General features: G+C 41.6%; 1 long non-coding RNA gene and 1 pseudogene across 2 annotated transcripts; both read left to right on the top strand.

Moving 5' to 3' along the window:
• The first annotated feature begins 110 nt into the window (after nucleotides 1-110).
• Nucleotides 111-21,525, top strand: LOC309634414. Its single transcript, XR_014248079.1, has 4 exons — nucleotides 111-322; nucleotides 1,160-1,479; nucleotides 20,839-20,961; nucleotides 21,168-21,525. It is a non-coding gene; the product is annotated as an uncharacterized lncRNA (long non-coding RNA).
• LOC309634408 (anaphase-promoting complex subunit 16 pseudogene) lies at nucleotides 14,341-17,114 on the top strand (annotated as a pseudogene). Its single transcript has one exon. The product of its transcript is annotated as an anaphase-promoting complex subunit 16 pseudogene (transcript).
• Nucleotides 21,526-21,630: the final 105 nt, after the last annotated feature.

Below are 21,630 nucleotides of genomic sequence, written 5' to 3'. Positions count from 1 at the left end.
GCTTCGCACACTTTAAGCGTCGTTCTGGGGGTGGGCAGTGGGATACGGCCAGGAAACGCTCGGCCAATGGGAGTGAACGGAAGGGCGGGGGCGGGGTCTACCCCGCCCCGCCCCCTTTCCCTACCCCCTCCTCAGGCCATCGGCGGACTACTGCTGCGCCTCGCCCGGAGTCTTCCATTCTCAATTACTCCTACTCCATCTCTGGTTGACGCGGGGTGGGGGCGCTCCATGCGCTCGGTGCCAGAGGCCACAGGCGAAGTGCCTGGGGAATTCAGCTGAGATGGAAGATGATTCCAACCGAGAGGCCAGACTCAAAGAGTTGGTTAGTCTCCATTAATTTGGGGGTATCTTTCCTCTCATATCTCATGGAAACCAATATGCACAGATGAGAGTTCTTATATAGTTGTAGGATCGTGAGCGAGTTACCCAACCTCTGAGCTTAGGTTTCTGCATCTCATAGAGCTGGATGGGAGTTAAAAAGAGATTATGCATTGAAAGCACTGCCATAACACTAGCCTTGAGCGCTCTCTCTCTCTCTCTTTCCTCCTTCCCCCCCACCCACGCCCCCCCCACTGCGGGTGTGTGGTATAAAAATGCAAAAGATACAAAGGTATACATTTTACACTGTCATCTTAGTTGGAAAATTATTTATACTTGGATATTTTTGAAATCTAATCTCTCTAGTTATCTCTTGAGATTTTTATCGAGAATGAACTTACAAAATTCCCACTGGGGGAAAAAAAAAATTCCCACTGTCATTCTAATATGAGGAAGAGAGAAGGACAGAAATCAGCAGAACATTAGGTGTACTAACACTAGGAAAAACAGAACGCGTCCTCTTTCTCCTCCTCTAAACTTCCTCCTTCAATCATCTTCTGCACACTCTGGGTTCTGTAGCTGACAGGCACAGAGACTAGGCAGAGGCAGGAAAGTATAAAATAAAAAGCAGTAGGCAAAATGTTTGTATGGCAGGCGGGGGTGAGTGGTGAGCTAGAAAGGCTGGGTGGAATGTCTCTGAACAGCTTTTCATCCATTTGGAATTGAAATTACAGCCTTCATAAAAGTTGGGAGATATCCTCGGTGCTAGAGACCATGGGGGGAGGGGGAGAAATGTGCATTTATTCCCCATTCCTGACTATTCTTTTTCTGTGTATCACAGGACCTGGAAGCAAGAGAACTATAATTCCAAGATTGGCTCCAGAGTTCTGAATGTTATTAGTCTTCTGTCAACAAGATACTCTTGTGTGAGAACTGGAAAATGGAATAAAAGTGGAAACCATTTTCTTATTTCTCTGACAGCAGCAGACAGATGCATGGGTGGCAGCAGACATGAAGCGCTTCTTTACCAGCCATCCATGTTGGTACAGCAAGGCAGCTGTGTCCATCAATGGAAATGTCCTGTGGTTTTCCAACCTAGGAGGCAGCAGGAATTTCTCACTGTCCTGGACTAGAGCTTCAGTGGTTGACCTGAAGATGGTGGTATTCTATCTACCCTGTCTCTTGCTCTTGCAGTCCTTCCACTGGTTTTATATGCACCTATTCCTGGCACTTTAATCCAGCTATGCTTGAAATATTTTGAGTGTTTTGTTTGTTTTCCTAAATAAACCTTAACAAAGACTGTAACTGAGGCCAAAAGTAGCTTTAAGGTAGTAATCTTAAAGCTTAAACGGATTAGCTATCTGACCCAGTTCTGTTTGAAGGCAGTGATAACATTATCACTAGTGGAGAATGAGATCATGATAGTCTTAGGCATGAAATGGAAAGAGTTACTTAAATTATCAGTGGGGAATAAATTGCCTATTGAAGACAGGTCTTTGCTAGACCAAATAGTTGCTAGGTTAGACCCTTCTGGTGGGAATGATGCCTACAAGGACTACAGAGAGGGCTAGTGGCTTTTGAATGCCCTGGAGAGTTTACCGAATAAAATGACAGCTCAAAGAACTAGAGAGCTTCAATGCTCTATAACTTCTGTAGCTGCAGGGAGAAGGTATTTACAAGTCAGACCCAATGTTTGATCCAGCTGATTGTCAAATTATCATACAAGTTGAATCCACAGCTTTATTAGGACTCATATGTGAAAGCTTGGGATTAATTTAAAACCCTAAGATTTGGAATGGGGACATCTTCGTAGTTTGGGTTGAATTTAATTATCTTTTTTTTTTAATTTATTTATTTTTGGCTGCATTGGGTCTTTGTTGCTGCGCACGGGCTTTCTCTAGTTGCGGCGAGCGGGGGCTACTCTTCGTTGCAGTGCGCGGGCTTCTCATTGCGGTGGCTTCTTTTGTTGCGGAGCACAGGCTCTAGGTGTGCAGGCTTCAGTAGTTGTGGCTCGCGGGCTCTGGAGCGCAGGCTCAGTAGTTGTGGCGCACGGGCTTAGGTGCTCTGCGGCCTGTGGGATCTTCCCAGACCAGGGCTCGAGCCCATGTCCCCTGCATTGGCAGGCGGATTCTTAACCACTGCACCACCAGGGAAGCCCTTAATTATCTTGAATCCTCAAATCCCACTGAGTTCCCCTTGCCACTTGAAGCAGTCCCTTCTCCTCTCTCTGAGATGCTGGCCATCCCTTGCTTGATGATCCTGTAATGGCTTCACTGAAAAATTAACCTTTCAGGGACTTCCCTGGCGGTCCAGTGGTTAAGACTCCACACTCCCAATGCAGGGGGCACGGGTTCGATTCCTGGTCGGGGAACTAAGATCCCGCATGCCACACGGCACAGCCAAAAAAAAGAATTAATCTTGCAAAGGTATGCCAACGCTTCTTTACCTCTAGATCCACAGCCAGAGTCAGAATGCAGCATACCCTAGGAAGGTGAATAAGATGTCTGACACCAGAGGAGAAGCTTACACAGGGAAATAATTGCAAGACATTGCTAATGTACATTGGCACTGGAGGATTCCTGTGTAGGAGTGGGTTCTAACCAAGGAAGAAGGAATATAATATTGAAGTGATTGGTGTGTTTGCAGCACTAGAGATTCTGGATTTAGTGTATTAACTCAATAAGTCAGGAGTGGCTCTAAGGGTCTGCTGAGTTGGTTGACTGAAATCAGACTCAATAATGGCCTTCATTAAATTAGGTTAAGATACTAGAACTTTCTTGGTTTAATAGAGAAGAAAGGATCCAAAGACTTGGTGAGAGGGAATTCCCCGGTAGTCCAGTGGTTAGGACTCCGTGCTTTCACTGCTGAGTTCCCAGGTTCAATCCCTGGTCAGGGAACTAAGAGCCCACAAGCCATGTGACCAAAAAAGAAAAAAAAAAAAGAAAGAAAAAAAGTCAAAGACTTGGTGAGATAAGAGTGCTGGATTCATCATGTGCAACATACTCTTCAACCCTTTCAGTGTATTCCTCAGTAAGACATAGAGGACAATATCTTCACCAAAAGAAATCCATTGGTTCAAGAGGATCAGCATTATTCTTGAAAAGCTCTGTACTTTATGTCTGCATGTGTGAGATGATGGTGGAAGATGCCACTGTTGAAATGGGCTCCCTGATTTCAGTGGTAATGATGGAGTTCCAGAGTGGTAGAGGCCAGTGGCAACACTAGAAAACAGAGAACAGTGAGCAAGGTTGTTATAATGCACAGCAGAGTTAGAGAGGTAATCGGGCTTGATCCACAGGGATCTTTGGTGTTCACTAATTAATGAGCAGCCTATGAAAATCTTACTTAATCTGGTGAACCAAAATTTGATATGTCACCCAAATGGAGAGACCCAGTTGCTCAACTAGTTCTCTTACTTCAGCTGGTTTCATAGACCCAGAGCATCTTAGATGATGGGTATCTTAAGAAAGAATCCTTGAGAAAAGATCTTATGGCCCTGCTGTAAGTATATACTGTAAATCTTCCTCCTAAACTCTCCCAAAGATACCTGTGGTCATTTACCAAGTGTGATGGTTAATCTTATATATCAATTTTGCCTGGGCCACAGTGCCCAGATATGAGGTCAAACATTATTCTGGACGTTTCTGTGAGAATGCTTTTGGATTAAAGATTTAAATCAGTTGACTTTGAGTAAGGCAGATTGCCCACCATAAAGTGGGTGGGCCTAAACTAATCAGTTGAAGCCCTGACTAGAACACAAGACGGATCTCCTCTGAGCAAGGGGGAATTGTGCAGTAGACAGCCTTTGGACTTGAACTACAACATTAGTTGTACCCTGATAGCCTTTGGACTTGAACTGCAGCACTGGCTCTTCTCTAAGTCTCCAGCCTGCAAGCCTGCTAGTGCAGATTTTGGACTCACCAGCCTCTGTAATCTCATGAACCAATTCCAGAGAGAGAGAGAGAGAGAGAGACTATATATATAGAGTGTGTGTGTGTGTGTGTGTGTGTGTGTGTGTGTGTATAAATGGAGAGATAGAGAGAAAGAGAGTGTATGTATACTATTGATTCTGTTCCTCTAGAGAACCCTGACTAATATATCAACAAAAGAAAATATCCAGACTTTGGGTGGATTATTAGAGCCTTGTTCTAAGATAATGCTAAACTCTTCAGATCCAAACCAAATAACTCTAGTCCACAAATCACAGTGGGGTGTTATGAAGATTAGAATATAAATGGAGATTTGGGATTTCTGGTTTCAGTTCCACTATGCAAAGAGCAAGGAAGTCATCCCTCCTGTCCTTAAAACAAGAAAAAGGTGAACAAATGAAAAATCAATAACTTTTGCACACATCTGAAAACTGACATTGCAGGGCAAAATGCCACCCTGAAATCTGATGAGACAGGCTCATACAAAGAATCACAGCCAAGATCTGATTACCTGGAGCAGAAGCCACTGGAGCCCTAAACAGGTAGGAACACATCATGGTATTATGATGAACTGCTGGATGCTAAGTGTGGACTAATTTAAAAGAGACTAATTTAAAACTCCTGGGAACTACAGTCTTAGTGAGGCTCTCACACTTTCTTGGGTTTTACCCCCAGAAGCCCCACCATAGTTAGGGTGAAGATCCAAGAAATATCTCCTGATAGCACTGGTAGGGGAAGAGAATGAGTAATCACTGTGAAATATGCCCAGAGTCTTCTTTATGACAAAGACCTACTCTGCAAAGGAAAGGACTTTACCAGAGCTTTATCCCAGCTGGAGAAGGGAATTCCTTCCACTCTATCCCGCTCCAGCCTTCTGGTCTCACATAATGGGAAAAAAAAAAGTCAAAAGGGTTTAGTGCTTCAAGGAAATAGACTGGGAACTCTGCAACCAGGGAAAGAAGTATGGGGCAGGGGTGGGAGTGAGGGAGCTTTATCACTGGAGAAACACTTGGAAGTTCACAGTCCGAGACATAGGCCCACAAAAACACTAATATTTAATTAGAACATTAGGAAACACTTCCTCTCCTCCACTATATACCACCACACACCACATAAACAGGGCTACAATAAAAAGAACTAAACAGGCAATATATATATATTTTTTTAAATTAATTTATTTATTTATCTTTGGCTGCATTGGGTCTTCATTTTGGTGTGCAGGCTTCTCATTGCGGTGGCTTCTTTTGCTGTGGAGCATGGGCTCTAGGCGCACCGGCTTCAGTAGTTGTGGCTCACGGACTTGGTTGCTCCGTGATATGTGGGATCTTCCCGGACCAGGGCTCGAACCTGTGTCCCTGCATTGGCAGGCAGATTCTCAACCACTGTGCCACCAGGGAAGTCCTAAACAGGCAATATTATACACAGCCCAACTCTAGCCAAATTAACATAAATCTCATATTAAAGCCTTATTTACCTCAGTTCCTAATACCCAATACAGCACACTGGGCTTTCAACAAAAATTACAAGGCATGCAAAAAGTCAAGAAAAAAACTGTTTGAAGAGACAAAAATCATCAGAACCAAACATGCATATGATATAGGTGTTGGAATGATTCTAAAAGGAATTTAAAGTAACTATGTTAAAATAACATGTTAAAAGTTCTGATAGAGGGACTTCCCTGGTGGCGCAGTGGTTAAGAATCCGCCTGCCAATGCATGGAACACAGGTTCGAGCCCTGGTCTGGGAAGATCTCACATGCCACGGAGCAACTAAGCCCATGCACCACAACTACTGAGCCTGCACTCTAGAGCCCCCAAGCTACAACTACTGAGCCCGCGAGCCACAGCTACTGAAGCCTGCATGCCTAGAGCCCGTGCTCCACAACAAGAGAAGTCACCGCAATGAGAAGCCTGTGCACCGCAACAAAGAGTAGCCCCCACTCACCGCAACTAGAGAAAGGCCACGTGCAGCAACAAAGACCCAATGCAGCCAATAAATAAATAAATAAATAAAATTTAAAATTAAAAAAAAGAAAAAGTAGACAGCATGTAAGAACAGATGGCCAGTGTGAGTAGAGAGATGGAAACTCCAAGAAATAATTAAAAGAAAATGATAGAAATCAAAACCCTGTAAGAGAAATGAAGAATACCTTCTAAGTGATCATTAGTAGATTCAACACAGCTGAGGAAAGAAATTAGTGAGCTTGGATAGGTCAATAGACCTGTTTCCAAATTGAAATGCAAAAGAAGAAAACTGAATGAAAAACAAAAAAACAGAAACAAAAAGCTAGACCCAAACATCCAGAAACTGTAGGACAATTTCAAAAGGTACACTACATGCATAATTGGAATACCAAAAGGAGAAAGGAGCAGAAGAAATCTCTGAAGTAGTATTAAGTGAAAACTTTCAAAAATTAAAACAGGAGATATCCTGGCGGTCCAATGGTTAGGATTGTGCACTTCCACTGCAGGGGGCACAGGTTCGATCCCTGGTCAGGGAACTAAGGTCCTGCAAGCTGCATGACAAGGCCAAAAAATTAAAAATAAAATAAAAAAAAAATTAAAACAAACATCAAACCATAGGTCCAGGAAAATCACAGAACACTAAGCAAGAGAAATACAACAACACTTAGGCATATCATATTTAAATTGCAGAAAACCAAAGACAAAGAGGAAAATCTTTTAAAAAGCTAGAGGAAAAAAACACTTTACCTATAGAGGAACAAAGGTAAGAATTTCAGCAGATTTCTTGTTTAAAAAAAAAAAAGTATGCAAATAAGAAGAGAATGGAGTGAAATATTTAAACTATTAAAAGAAAAAACCACCAGCCTAAGTTTCTATACAGGAAAATTATCCTTCAAAAGTGAAGGATAGGGACTTCCCTGGAGGTGCAGTGGTTAAGAATCCACCTGCCAAAATGGTACAGATGAACCAGTTTGCAGGGCAGAAATAGAGACACAGATGTAGAGAACAAACGTAAGGACACCAAGGGGGGAAAGTGGTGGGGGGTAGGGGTGGTGGTGGGATTAATTGGGAGACTGGGATTGACATGTACACCCTAATATGTATAAAATGGATAACTAATAAGAACCTGCTGTATAAAAAATAAATAAAATAAATTAAAAAAAAAAAAGAATCCACCTGCCAATGCAGGGGACACAGGTTCAATCCCTGGTCAGGGAACTTAGATCCCACATGCCACGGAGCAACTAAGCCCACGTACCACAACTACTGAAGCCCACGCACCTAGAGCCTGTGCTCTGCAACAAGAGAAGCCACCGCAATGAGAAGCCCACGCACCACAACGAAGAGTAGCCCCCGCTCGATGCCAACTAGGGAAAGCCTGTGTGCAGCAACAAAGATCCAATGCAGCCAAAAATAAATAAATAAATAACTTTTTTTAAAAAGTGAAGGATAGGACTTCCCTGGTGGCGCAGTGAGTGGTTAAGTATCTGCCTGCCAATGCAGGGGACATGGGTTCGAGCCCTGGTCCGGGAAGATCCCACATGCCACGGAGCAACTAAGCCCGTGTGCCAAAACTACTGAGCCCACGTGCTGCAACTACTGAAGCCCGCACACCTAGAGCCCATGCTCTGCACAAGAGAAGCCACCACAATGAGAAGCCCGCACACCACAATGAAGAGTAGCCCCCGCTCTCCACAACTAGAGAAAGCCTGAACGCAGCAACACAGCCAAAAAAAAAAAAAAAAAAAAAAAAGTGAAGGATAAATACTTTCTCAGACAAAAATTGAGGGAATTCATAGCAAGAAGACATTATCTATATTTTTGCTCTTTCCATTGTTTCTTCTTCCCTTCTAATGTTCCAAGAATGCTTCTTTTATCATTTTCTTTTTGTTTAGGGAACTTCCTTCAGTCTTTTTTTTTTAAAGGCTGGCATCTAATTCTCAGTTTTCTTTCGTCTGAGAATGACTTGATTTCTCCTTCATTCCTGAAAGATATTTTCACAAGATATAGTATTCTGGGTCAACAGTTCTTTTCTTTCAGCACTTGAAAAATGTGTGCCACTTCTTTCTGGCCTCCATGGTTTCTGATGAGAAATCATATCATTCAAATATTTTTCCCCCTATAGATAAAATGTCATTTCTCTTTTGCTTCTTTCAGCACTTTTCTTTGTCTTTAGTATTCAGAAGTTTGACTATGATGTGTCTTGGCATGGATTTCTTTGGGTTTATCTTATTTGAGGTTTTCTCCGTGTCTTAGTCAGCTTGAGCTGCCACACTGAAATTCCATGAATGAGGTAGACACAACAGAAATTTATTTCTGGAGGCTGGAAAATCCAAGATCAAAGTGCCAGCCAATTCAGTTCTGGTGAAGGCTCTCTTTCTGGATTGCAGATGGATCCCTTCCTGCTATGTCCTTACCTGGACTTTCTTTGGTGTGTGCACAAGGAGAACGAGAAAGAGGAAGAGAGAGAAAGAGAGAAAGCTCTTCCTCTTCTTATAAGGCCACCAATCCTAATGGATTAGGAACCCACCCTTATGACTTCATTTAATTTTAATTACCTCCTAAAAGCCCTCTCCCCAAATATAATCACATTGGGGTTAGGGCTTCAACCTATGAATCTGGGGATGGGGAGCACAATTCAGTCCATAGCACTAAGCTTCTTAAATATGTAGGCTTGTATTTTTTGCCAAATTTGGGAAATTTTCTGACATTATTTCTTTCTGTGGCCCTTCCCTCTTTTTCTCTTCTCCTTCTGGGACTTCAATGACATGAATGTTAGATCTTTTGTTAGAGTCTCCTATGTCCCTGAGGCTCTGCTCATTTTTTTTTTTTTCCCCTGTTTTCTCTCTGTTGTTCAGACTGGGTAACTGTTATTGCTCCACCTTCAAGTCCACTGATTCTTTCTTCTGTCTTTTCCATTCTGCTGTCAAGCCCAGCCATTGATTTATTATTTATTTATTCATTGGTATTTTTCAGTTCTAAAATTTCCATTTAGTTCCTCTTTATAGCTCTCATTCAGGTTGAGGATTTTCCTTGTTCTTGATATGATGAGTAATTTTGCATTGTATCCAGGACATTTTGAATATTATGAGACTCTGGTTCCTATTTAGATCTTCCATTTTAGAAGGCAGTCAAACTGTTTAGGTTCAAAATGCATGTCCTGGCCCACTTTTGTGGTCTATGTTTCAAGTGTCAACTCATTTTCAAAGCCTTTGCATTGCTATTCTGGTCTGCCCTACTTGGGTGTGACCCAGAAGCCAAACTGAAACCTGGGCAGTAGTCCACACATAGTTCAGTTTGCTGTGTTGATTATGGTCAACCTCGTGGATGGTCTGCTCAAAGGTATGCCCAGGATTTCATACACAGATTTAAAGAATCCTGCTTTCCAGTTCTCTCGTCTAATTCTCACCCAGTCACTAGTTGAGAAGGAGCAGCACGTTGCCTTTTTGCAGCTGTTCACTTAGTGTAGTGCAGCGACGGTCAAGAATGCACCCCCTCACAGTCTCTGTAGTGCCAGGTTAGGGGATAGCTGCGTCTGCTTGTGTTGGTGCAGGCCGGGCAATGTCGACAGGGCTCCATCCCACAGGCTTGGCCAGAAATAGTGACAATGGGAATGCGTGTGGCTTTTTTCATGGTGTTTACCTGGAGTAGTATGGGTTCTGTCCTGAAGAGTCACTGTTTTCCCATTCCTTTGGCTAGTGAGAGCAGGATTCCCTTGTACTGAGGCCTGGATATACAGGAGGCAAAATAAAAACCTCATGAAGCTCACTGCTGGGCCAGTTTTCAAGTCCCAAAGGGCCTGGCCAGGCCACCTTCTTTTCCCCAACCTTTCAGAGTCTTATGATAAGTGCTTTAAGTATTTCAACCAAGGATTTTAGTTATAATTGGCAGGAGAAATAAGTAAAAATACATCTAACTCCATTTTTTTCCAGAAGCATAAGTCTGATTCATATCTCTTTCAACTCTTCTGCTTGATCTGTGCAGGACATGATTTTAGAGCTTGATAATGGATTATGAAAATTTATTCAGGTAGGGATTCCAATTGGATCTGCTTTTACTGATTACTGGAGCAGATTAACATAGCCCCTTGCAAGTGGTGTACTGCTATTAATCTGGGCAGACTATTTTTTTCTCTATACCAATTAGTAAAGACCACCAGAAGCACTTTACTTCATCTGTCAGCAGAAGAAGTACACCTGCCTGTCTTTCCACAGGGCTGTGTCAGCTCCTCAACTTTGTGTCATGCTCTAGTCCGCCAGGACTTTTTTTTTTAAATAAATTTATTTATTTTATTTATTTATTTTTGGCTGCATTGGGTCTTCATTGCTGTGCGTGGGCTTTTTTCTAGTTGAGGCGAGCGGGGGCTACTCTTCATTGCGGTGCACAGGCTTCTCATTGCGTGGCTCCTCTTGTTGCCGAGCAGGGCTCTAGGCGCGTGGGCTTCCGTAGTTGTGCCTCGAGGGCTCTAGAGCGCAGGCTCAGTAGTTGTGGCACACGGGCTTAGTTGCTCCGTTGCATGTGGGATCTTCCCGGACCAGGGCTCAAACCCGTGTCCCCTGCATTGGCAGGCAGATTCTCAACCACTGCGCCACCAGGGAAGTCCCTCCACTAGGACTATGATTGTCTTGCTCTTCCACAGGACACAGTGCTTGAAGGACCTGGTGAGCAGCATGTAGCAAGTTTGCTTGATGCCTTGGAAGACACATGCCACAAAGTGGGAGATAAACCTCATGAAAATTCAGGAATCCACTACCTCAGTTAAGTTTCTAGGGCTCCAGTGGTCTTAGTCCTCTTGGGCTACCCACTTCAAAGTGAAAGAATTTTGTGCATGTTAAACTCCCTATCGCTAAGAAAGAGGTGCAATGATAAGAGGGCCTTTTTTGGATTTTGGAGGCAGCATGTGCCACATTTCTTATACTGCTCCAACTCATTTACCCATACAGTTGACGGTTTTGAGTGGAGCCAAAGAAAAAGGAAAGACAAGCTGGTCTAACACTTGGGACTCATGACCCAGTAAATCCAGTGGTGGTCTGTCTGTGGCACATAACGATGCTATATGGAGCCTCTGGTAAGCACTAATGGGAGAATCATAGAGTAGACCCATAGGCTTTGAAGCAAAGCCATGCTTGTTCATTGATGGTATGATCTATTATGCCCATCACGAACTGGTGTTATCTGACACACCAGTATTTAAAGCTGGGAATGCCCAGCAGCACTCCTTCATCAAGTGGAATGGTATCCATTCCATCATCCAGGGGAAGATGGGCTAAAGCATGATACTCATGATATCTTCATGATACTTGACACAAGCCAAAAGAAATTACTATAGAACTATGATATAATCCCACTTAAGGATTGCCCTGAAGGACCACAGGGAAGAGAAATCCTCCAAATGGGCAGAACTTGAAACAGTTCATTTGGAAAGAGAGATGTCCAGAAATACAGATATCACTGACTCTGGGACAGGGGCTAATGGTTTGTGGATAATGGTTTTTGTTGCACAACAAGACCAGAGGATCAGTGATAAGGAGAGATGCATGTGGTTCTACCTCTCAGAATAGCACAGAATGAGAAGATGTTAGCATTCCATGTAAACATTCACCAAAGAGCACCAACTGCAGACAAGGCCTCCAATAATCAAGTGGACAAGACAACAGATTCTGTATGTGAGCCAGGATCATTCCCCAACCACTCCAGTGCTTGCTTAATGAGCTCATGTTGAAAATGTCCACAGAGTTAAACATGGGTTTAACAATAAGGGATTAACAATATGGGATTATCCTCATTCCAGAGTTACTGGCTCTGTTGGTTTAGATAACTTAGTTCTAAAGAAAGGAATGTTTTTCCAAGAAATAAAAACAATGATCCCACTGAACTAGAAGTTAAGACTGCCACCTGGACATTTGGGGCTCTTCATGCCACTGAATCCACAAGCAAAGAAGGGGCAATTGATGCTAATTATAAATGGAAAACATGTTTATTGCTTCACATTGGGAATAAGGAATATATCTAGAATTCTGGGTATTTTCCTTTTTTAAATTTATTTATTTATTTATTTATTATTTGTTTGTTTTTGGCTGTGCTGGGTCCTCGTTGCTGCGCGTGGGTTTTCTCTAGTTGTGGTGAGCGGGGGCTACTCTTCGTTGCAGTGCACGGGCTTCTCATTGCAGTGGCTTCTCTTGTTGCAGAGCACAGGCTCTAGGTGTGCAGACTTCAGTAGCTGTGGCTCGCGGGCTCAGTAGTTGTAGCTTGCGGGCTCTAGAACGCAGGCTCAGTAGTTGTGGTGCATGGGCTTAGTTGCTCTGTGGCATGTGAGATCCTCCCGGACCAGGGCTTGAACCCGTGTCCCCTGCATTGGCAGGCGGATTCTTAACCACTACGTCACGAGGGAAGTCCCAGAATTCTGGATATTTTCTAAAGCACCTCTTAGTACTTCCATGTCCAGTGGCTAAAATGTAATAAAAAACTATAACAACCCAACAGAAACAGGGCCAGTAAGAGCTCAGACCCTTCAGAAATGGAGATTTGGGTCATCTCATTACTGGTAGAGAACTGTGACCAGCTAAGGTCACAGAAATAGAGAACAGGATATAGGTAGTGGACGAAGGAGGTTATAAATATGTTATAGTCTGATGACCAGTTGCAGAAAGAAGCATGAAGTTCCTATGTATGCTTTTCCATGTTTTGTTATGTATATACTTTATTTACCAACCTATTTTTCCCTTTCCCCTTTCCGTATTATTTTATATAAAGAATTTGGTGGCAGTTAATGTTATAAATTAATCCAGTATGTACAGATTATCAAAGGAGGATTATGACTAAATAAGAAATATCATTCAGAAATAGTATAGTGGCTGATGAGACTTCTGTTGTCCCCTTCTGGAGAAAAGGTGGGCGTGCTTTTCTTTGTGTAAGGGATAGTTGCATAAAATTAGAAGGAATTTTTGCTATTGTTGTTGTTTGCTTAACTATAGATAGAAAGCACTGTGTGGCTGCTGAGAAACCGAAGAGGTAGACTGCTTTTTCTTCTTTTCTTTTTTAATCCAAGATGCATTCTCACTCCCTTCTAAGCTCTTCTCTATATCACAAATGCTGGAATCTTGGAACTGTATTTCTCAGACCCTGTTGTCTACAGGATCCTGGATGCCATGTACAGTCAGCACAAGATACACTCATGCACTATTTGTAAGGCAGAAGAGAGGTAGAAGCCATGTCTTTCTTCCTCTGGTGGAGTGGGCAGGTGTGTGGGATGAGGCAGATGGGGATTGCTGTAATGAGCACAGGCATTCCACTGTTAGTCACTCGCCTCTCTGCAACAAAGCAGCGATGTCAGCTGGTGGCTAGTTCCTGTGATTTCCTGACCTGTTTTGGCAGCCACAACTTACTGATTTGTAGGACCAGAGCAATAGTGCAAACCTGGAAGCCAGTGGCAGGTTCCCCTGACTTCCTCTTCTTTTTTTTTTTTTAAACTTTAGTCAATTCATTATTTTTTTTTAATTTTAGTCCATTTTTAAAAAAAATTTTATTTATTTTTGGCTGCATTGGGTCTTCGTTGCTGTGTGCGCACTTTCTCTAGTTGTGGAGAGCAGGTGCTACTCTTCATTGCAGCGCACGGTCTTCTCACTGCGGTGGCTTCTCTTTGCAGAGCACGGGCTCTAGGTGCGCGGGCTTCAGTAGTCGCAGCACACGGGCCCTAGAGCACGGGGGCTTCAGTAGTTGAGCTGCGTGAACTCAGCAGTTGTGGCGCACAGGCTGTAGGGTGTAGGGTGCGCAGGCTTCAGTAGTTGTGGCGCACGGGCTTAGTTGCTCCGCGGCATGTGGGATCTTCCCGGACCAGGGATTGAACCCGTGTCCCGTGCACTGGCAGGCGGATTCTTAACCACTGTGCCACCAGGGAAGTCTCCTTCTTCTTCAGTGTTATAAACACTTGATTCTTTTAATTTTTATTTTATTTTATTTTATTTATTTATTTATTTTGGCTGTGTTGGGTCTTTGTTGCTGCATGCAGGCTTTCTCTAGTTGTGGCGAGCAGGGGCTACTCTTCGTTGTGGTGCGCAGGCTTCTCACTGCGGTGGCTTCTCTTGTTGCAGAGCATGGGGTCTAGGTGTGCGGGCTGCAATAGTTGTGGTACTTGGGCTCAGTAGTTGTGGCTCGTGGGCTCTAGAGCGCAGGCTCAGTAGTTGTGGCGCACGGGCTTAGTTGCTCTGCGGCATGTGGGATCTTCCCGGACCAGGGCTGGAACCCGTGTCCCCTGCATTGGCAGGCGGATTCTTAACCACTGCGCCACCAGGGAAGCCCAATATAAACACTTGATTCTTTGCTTGAAAGGCCCAGAGTGATTTGTTTTCCTGCTTGAACCCTGATGGATACGCTCTTGCAGGTTAAGCCAGCATACCTAAACTTCGTTACAACCATGATTTGGGGAAGTAATTCCTTGTGGCCGATAGTTTCTGCACAGGTTCCAATTCCTGTCTGCATGGTTGATTTGAACTGCCTGATGATGTCAAACAGCTCCTGACTGAGAGACTTTATGTTGAGATCTTACTTATTTAGAAATCTAGAAGAAGGAAAGTAGCCGAACTTTACCATGGAGTTAAGTGACATGAGTGCCTCAGGAACATACAGTTTTCATCTGTCACTATCCCAACTCAGTAAAGACTGCCACATTCTTATGCCTAGAAGAAAACATCTAATGTTGATTCAAGTTAGTCCTCTTTTGTGTAGTTGCTGCCTTAAACTCAGCTTTAGATGATGTGTAAATATGATATATGTGGAGCATTCCTATTAAACATATAAGTTCAGTCAAAAGAGTCAACACCACAAATGATTATCAAACAAATCTAGAAATAAGCAAGGATGCCCACAATCAACATGTTTATTTAATATTATTTTGGAAACCACAGCCCTTGTATTAAAGCTTGAAACTTCATTAAGTAAAGTATTGGATAGGAGGAGTCAAATTTCATTACTTGTAAACTACTACAGTACTTATAAAAATCAAAATAATCAGCTGCAAGTAATTTGAACTAATAAGCGACATCTAATAAGACTTTCAATACCTTTTCCTTTACATGAGCAGCGATCACTTAGAAAATACAATGAGAGGGCTTCCCTGGTGGCGCAGTGGTTGAGAATCTGCCTGCCAATGCAGGGGACACGGGTTCGAGCCCTGGTCTGGGAAGATCCCACATGCCGCGGAGCAACTAGGCCCGTGAGCCACCATTACTGAGCCTGCGCGTCTGGAGCCTGTGCTCCGCAACAAGAGAGGCCGTGATAGTGAGAGGCCCGCGCGCCGCGATGAAGAGTGGCCCCCACTTGCCACAACTAGAGAAAGCCCTCGCACAGAAACGAAGACCCAACACAGCCATAAATTAATTAATTAATTAATTTAAAAAAAAATACAATGAGAAAAAAACTGCATTCATAATAGCAAATGATAAAATACTAGGGATAATCTTAACACTAAATATTCAAGATTTAAATTATAAAAACTTTACTAAGACATTGAATAATATTTCAATAATTAATGAGACATACAACTATACTCCAATAAAAAATTTTAAAATTGAAAAAGAAGTAATGAGACATAAGACAATCCTGTATGGAAAACCTAAATATAGTAAAAATGATCACTTCTACACAAAATAACGTATAGGTTTAACTGAAGTCTAATAAAAATCCAATAGTAATTTTTGGCACTTTACCAATAGGTCTAAATTTTATCGGCAGTAATAAATAAGAATTGTTAGGGAGCAGGCCGCTGCCCTCGTAGCAGTAAACGCGGCCAGTCCGGTTGGCCTTGGGGGCGGGGCTGTAGAGGAACTTGTCAAAGCTGCAGAGTGAAGTGAGAATTCTACTAGAGAGGAAATGGCTGCCTCTTCTTCATCCTCCTCAGTCGGTGCGGTCAGTGGAAGTTGTGTCACTGGATCTGGTTTCAGTGGCTCAGACCTTGCCCCACCACGGAAAGCCCTTTTCACCTACCCCAAAGGAGCTGGAGAGATGTTAGAAGACGGCTCTGAGAGATTCCTCTGTGAATCCGTTTTCAGCTATCAAGTGGCATCTACGCTTAAACAGGTGAAACATGATCAGCAAGTTGCTCAGATGGAAAAACTAGCTTGTCTGGTAGAAGAGCTGGAGGCAGATAGTGGCGATTTAAACCCATCCAAGCAGCTGCTGGGGTTCACACCCTCTTCAGGTTGACCTTGCCTGGATGGTCACCTCTGGGGTACAGCAAGTGCAGGTCCAGTGAGGAACTTTTCCTACAGCTTACATAGCCATCCAGAGATTCACAGCTCCATCACTGAATTGTTAATTCACATCCATACTTGGTTTCTCTGTATCTATCCACAAGCAACAAATACTTAAATGTGTGATCTTACAGGGAAATTTTTTGTTTATTTGTTTAAAAAGTATTGAGAATCAGATTTAGGCAACTGGCATCACAGAACCGGGAGGTTTGGGTTTAAGAGAGATTTATAAAATTTCACAAGCCAGGACACATGCCAGAATTGGCCAATGGAATGGCATCCCTCCTGTCAATTCATGCAGTTCCTAGAATGCTCACCAGTCAAGTCCAAGGTCAAGACCTGGAGTTATAAAATACAGCATTTCTGACCTAAAACTGTTCTTTTTGCAGATGAATGTGATTTCAACTCAGGACCTGTCCAAATTAGGAATTTTTTAATGTTTGGGATTTTTTTTCTATTTTTAGACATCTAATTCTATAGATTCTTTTTCTAACCTCCTCTAGGCACGCCAAATTCTGGCAAAAAGAATTGCTTTTTGAATGTTGAAGTTCTCGTAAAAATAAAGCAGTGAGCAAAATCCTTTTAAACACAGAAATCCTGAGTTCATCTTGTTGGTGGGCTCAGGCAATTCTGTAGCAAATAAATCCTTTGAAAGAGCTCCAAACTGGTTTCTTTATCCTTTCAAAGCCTCAGGAATTTGGGATAGGGGAAAGAGGGCAAATTACTTTTTATAAGAAGGGAATCTAAAAACCATTTCTCCTAAGCAAATGGTAGATTTGCTTTCTCTCAGGGATATTTGTCTTTTTAGAAGTATATGAATTTATCATTAATATCTGAGTAGGTTTTTTACCATGAAAAGGAAAAACCTGGAAAGCTAAGAGGTGTATTTTGTTTTTCCTCATGGGACCACAGGGTCCACACTGCACAGTTAAGAGAATCACTTATTAAATTGTATGCAAATTTTGCCTCAGAAAAAAAAAAAGAAGAATTGTTAGGACTTTTTTTTTTTTACCATAAAGAATAATGAGGATAGAACTTTAAAAATTACAACAATGTGATATACACAAGACTTCTGATTCAGTACTGGCTCAAAACACTAGCTATAAAAAAGCAAGACTAGATATTACATGGCATTAAGGAATTTTTGTTAATTATCTTAGGTGTGATAATGGTTGTGTAGGAAGTGTTCTTAGGAGGTGTGTATGAAGTATTTAGGAAGAGGGATTATGATGTCTGCAACTTATTTTGAAGTGATAAAGAAATTTAAAAGATAGTCATATAAAGAAAATATGGCAATGATTATTGAATCAAGGCAATGATATATATAATTCATATATACATAATTCTTTTTCTTTTTCTTTTTTTTTTTGAAACTTGTAATAATAAAGTAGAAAAAAAAAAAAAAAGCAGTGAAATACTAACCTAAGACACAACAGTCAGATGAATGGACCAAAATCTCAAGGTATATCCTAGTATATATAAAAACTTAATATATAAAAAAAGAAGAAGAATTTGGAAAAATGCTCAAGGTAGAGTTTCACTTCACATCAAACTAAATTCCAGATAAATTAAAAAAAACATAAAAATACAGATACACACACAAAAAAAGAATACAGAGATGCATACTCTGGTAGGGAAAAGGCCTTGTATATGTTAAAATAATGAACAAAAGTAAACAGATATGTAATATTAATAACTAATAGCTACATGAGATTCTAATATATAATTCATTTAGCCATTTCCCTATCCGTAGATACACCTCTCCCCCAGATCCTTCAGCTCCAGCTTTCTCGCTCTGCACTTGTTGTTCTCTCTGCCTGGAATATTCTTCCCCTAAATTTATTCAGCTTAAATATCACATCATTGAAGAGACCTGTCCTTGCCACATAATCTGAAATGGGCCTAAAATAAGTCACGCTATATTCTTATTGCTTTACTGTTCTTCATCACATTTATATGTTTACTTGCCATGATCTTATATGTTTATTTGTTTTCCAACTTTCTCCCTTACTAGACCGTAAGTTCCATGAGGTCAGGAACAATTGCCTTTTCACTGTTGTATCCCTAGTGCTTAGAATTATCCTAGTGCCTGGCTCCTAGTATGCGCTCAAAATAATTATTATATTATATTATATTATATTATATTATATTATATTATATTATATTATATTATATTATACAAATTCTGGTAATCAATCTAAAGAGAAAAAACAGGTGCTCTAAGAGATATAACAAGGGCAACCTAATTTAGATAGAGAATTCATGGAAGGCTTTGCTGAGGAAGTGATATTTAAAGTGGTATCTGAATATCAAATCAGATGACAAGTAGAGGGAAAGGAAAGGCATTTTCCAGGCAGAGAGAACAACATGGGCAAAGGTTTAAAAACAGGAAAGAACAGCCATAAATAAGCAGCTAAAAGACTGACATGCCTGGAGCATAGTGAGGGTCGGGGGAAAGAGTAGGTAAAGTCATTTAAAATGGTATAGAACTTTAAAAGTTGATATATACACAAATGATTTATTCAAGTCCTTTGGTTTATAGAAGTTACTAAGGTCAAGGAATGGACTGTTAGATAGTTTGTTTCAGTAGAAACAGGGCTAGAATATAAGTCTTCCGGTCCTAACTCCAAGATCCTCTCTTTTGGAGGAGGCTGCTTCATCATTAAACTAGCATGTCAAGTCCTGTAAATAGAAAAGATCCTTTAATTACTGCAGTGAGTAGCTGAAGTTCCTTCCTGACCCACTCTCCCTGCTTCTGGTGAGAACACAATGGTTTTCTTTGGGAAAGCGTTTCCCCCACATTGTCAGGCCATGTATTTGGATGGGCTGACTCCACTCCAGGGCCACAGGTGTGGGCATGGGAGACAGGCCTTGCAAAGAAGAGTAGTAAATCCCCCTGGCCACATTCATTAGTTTCCATTATCATGTTAGCTTATCAAGCTAAGCTAAGTGAATCCACCCAGAGCTCTGAGAATTGGGGTTGCACATCAGATAGGATTAGATTCAGTGTATATAACAACCTCCTCCAAAGTGGTTTAATCACACAGAAATGGACAAATAAAAAGAAATATCCAATTCTAATCATATCATTTGAGAACCTGGACCCAGCCATATCTGAAAGCAAGGTCCCTTTAAACTGTGTGCCAAAAACATCTCTCACTAAAAATGCTGCTTACAAAAAAACTCAGTATTCCATGATCCTTTAGTATCTTCCAAACTAAATTCCATGGTAATGCTTAGACTTGAAGGGTCTATATTAACAGGAATTCAGCACTTACATTACAGAGACAATATAGTTAAGTAGTCAAATACATAAGCTTTGAAGTCTTATTGCCCAAATTCAAATCGTGCCTTCACTGCTCACTAGTTTGGTGACCTTGGATGAATTTAAAACCCAGACTCTTCAACTATAAAGCAGAGATGCAAATAGTACCAGCTCACACAGTTACTGTGAGAAGTGAATGAGGTATTTCAGGTAGAGCAGTTGATGAAACAAATTTCTATAATACGAGTAATATATTATAAGAAACGCAGAAGTGATTTTATTCAGCAGTGCTTTGTATGACTGGGCTATGGGAAAGGGCTGGGGAGAAAGAAATTTGTCTCTTTTGAGCACTTCTGTGTCCACAGCCACTTTGTGACTAGGAGAAGGAAACCTTCTTGAAAGACGTGTAATCCGCACAAAAATGGGCCCTTGTAAGTCTGGGCAGGGAGAGACAGGAACAGGAGACCAGATCATGGTCACCTGGTAGATAAATCTGAGAGCATCCATGTAGAAACAGAAAAGGAGTACACTGCTTGGGTTTGAGGGGCTTAGAGAGAAGCATCTGGGGAAATGCTTTAAAATGTTTCTTTCCCTCCTCTCATCCACTGCATTATACTTTTTCTCTCAAATCCATAGAAATCATAAAGCAGAATAAATGCAGAGCAGCATTTTAAACATGCCTGGCACAGAGCTCGGCACATGATCAGCATTCAGGAAACATCCTTCAAGCCCTAAGGATGCTTACATCTATAAATATCATGTGTTTGGATCATGTTCAGGATTTGCTCTGCAACCAGAACTAAATGACACCCGGGTTTAGCGTCTAATGTCTTGTTTCAAAGGAAACTGGCAGGGATTAGTTGCATTACTTTAAGGATTCACTACCCCAAAATCTCTGCCTTTTGCAATACAGAGACCTTATTATTTAGGATTAGATTAGGGCATAAGTGACAGATAAGCTGAAATAATAGTGGCGTATTTCTTCTCGTCTAAACAAGGTCTAGATATTGGCACTGTAAATGCTGGCGTTGTGGTAATAGGCTTAATGCTATGCTGTGAAACCACAGGCTCTTTTACTTAAGATAGGATTAAGACATATATTCAATATATTCTAGATTCCCAGTAAGAGAGCCAAGAAGGCCTGGCTCCCAGGTGATGCTTTGTGGGACACACACACACACACTGGTGATGCTTTGTTTTCCAAGAGAAGCAGAGTTGTCAAAGGATTTAGATGAAAGGTAAGTACCTGAATTTTGTTTCCTGGCTGACTAAGGGTGGGGTGGGGCAGCAGAGAACAGAGGAACACCAGTGGCCCCTGTCCAAAAATATCTCTTCCCACTATACACCAACTAGAGATACATCTGTGTAAACGAGTTTCTCCTTTAAAAGCAATTACTGCCTTGCCAAGCCTCATTAACAACTCAGTGTGAATTCCTTTAAACAGACAATCCACTCAGCTCTCACCTGAGGTCCTGCAAGTGTCCATCGGTGATTTTTCTGGATGAATTGCTGAATCCCTCTTTCTCATTATTACACGAGCCAGAACATTATTTGGGAACTTTATTTTTAATAATAAAAAATAGCTATATAACAATGAACTTTTATGTTTGCATCAAGTAACTAACTTTATTCATTGTATTTTATGTCTGCCTTTATAATAATGGAAGTCTTTCTATGACATGCTTTTCCTAAGTTACAACAAACTTCTTTCCTTTTCTCTTGGGCCTGATGTGAGGCCAGTCCATTTCACTGTCAATACCCCTAAGTAAACCATGGGAGAGGAGCAACAAAGAGGGTGGAGAATTCTTTTTTTTTTTTTTTTTTTTTAAATATTTTATTTATTTATTTATTTATTTATGGCTGTGTTGGGTCTTCGTTTCTGTGCGAGGGCTTTCTCCAGTTGCGGC

The sequence above is a fragment of the Balaenoptera borealis genome (assembly GCF_965194805.1).
Source record: "Balaenoptera borealis genome assembly, chromosome: 8".
NCBI lineage: Eukaryota > Metazoa > Chordata > Mammalia > Artiodactyla > Balaenopteridae > Balaenoptera > Balaenoptera borealis.
This window is presented reverse-complemented; position numbering and strand designations above follow the sequence as displayed.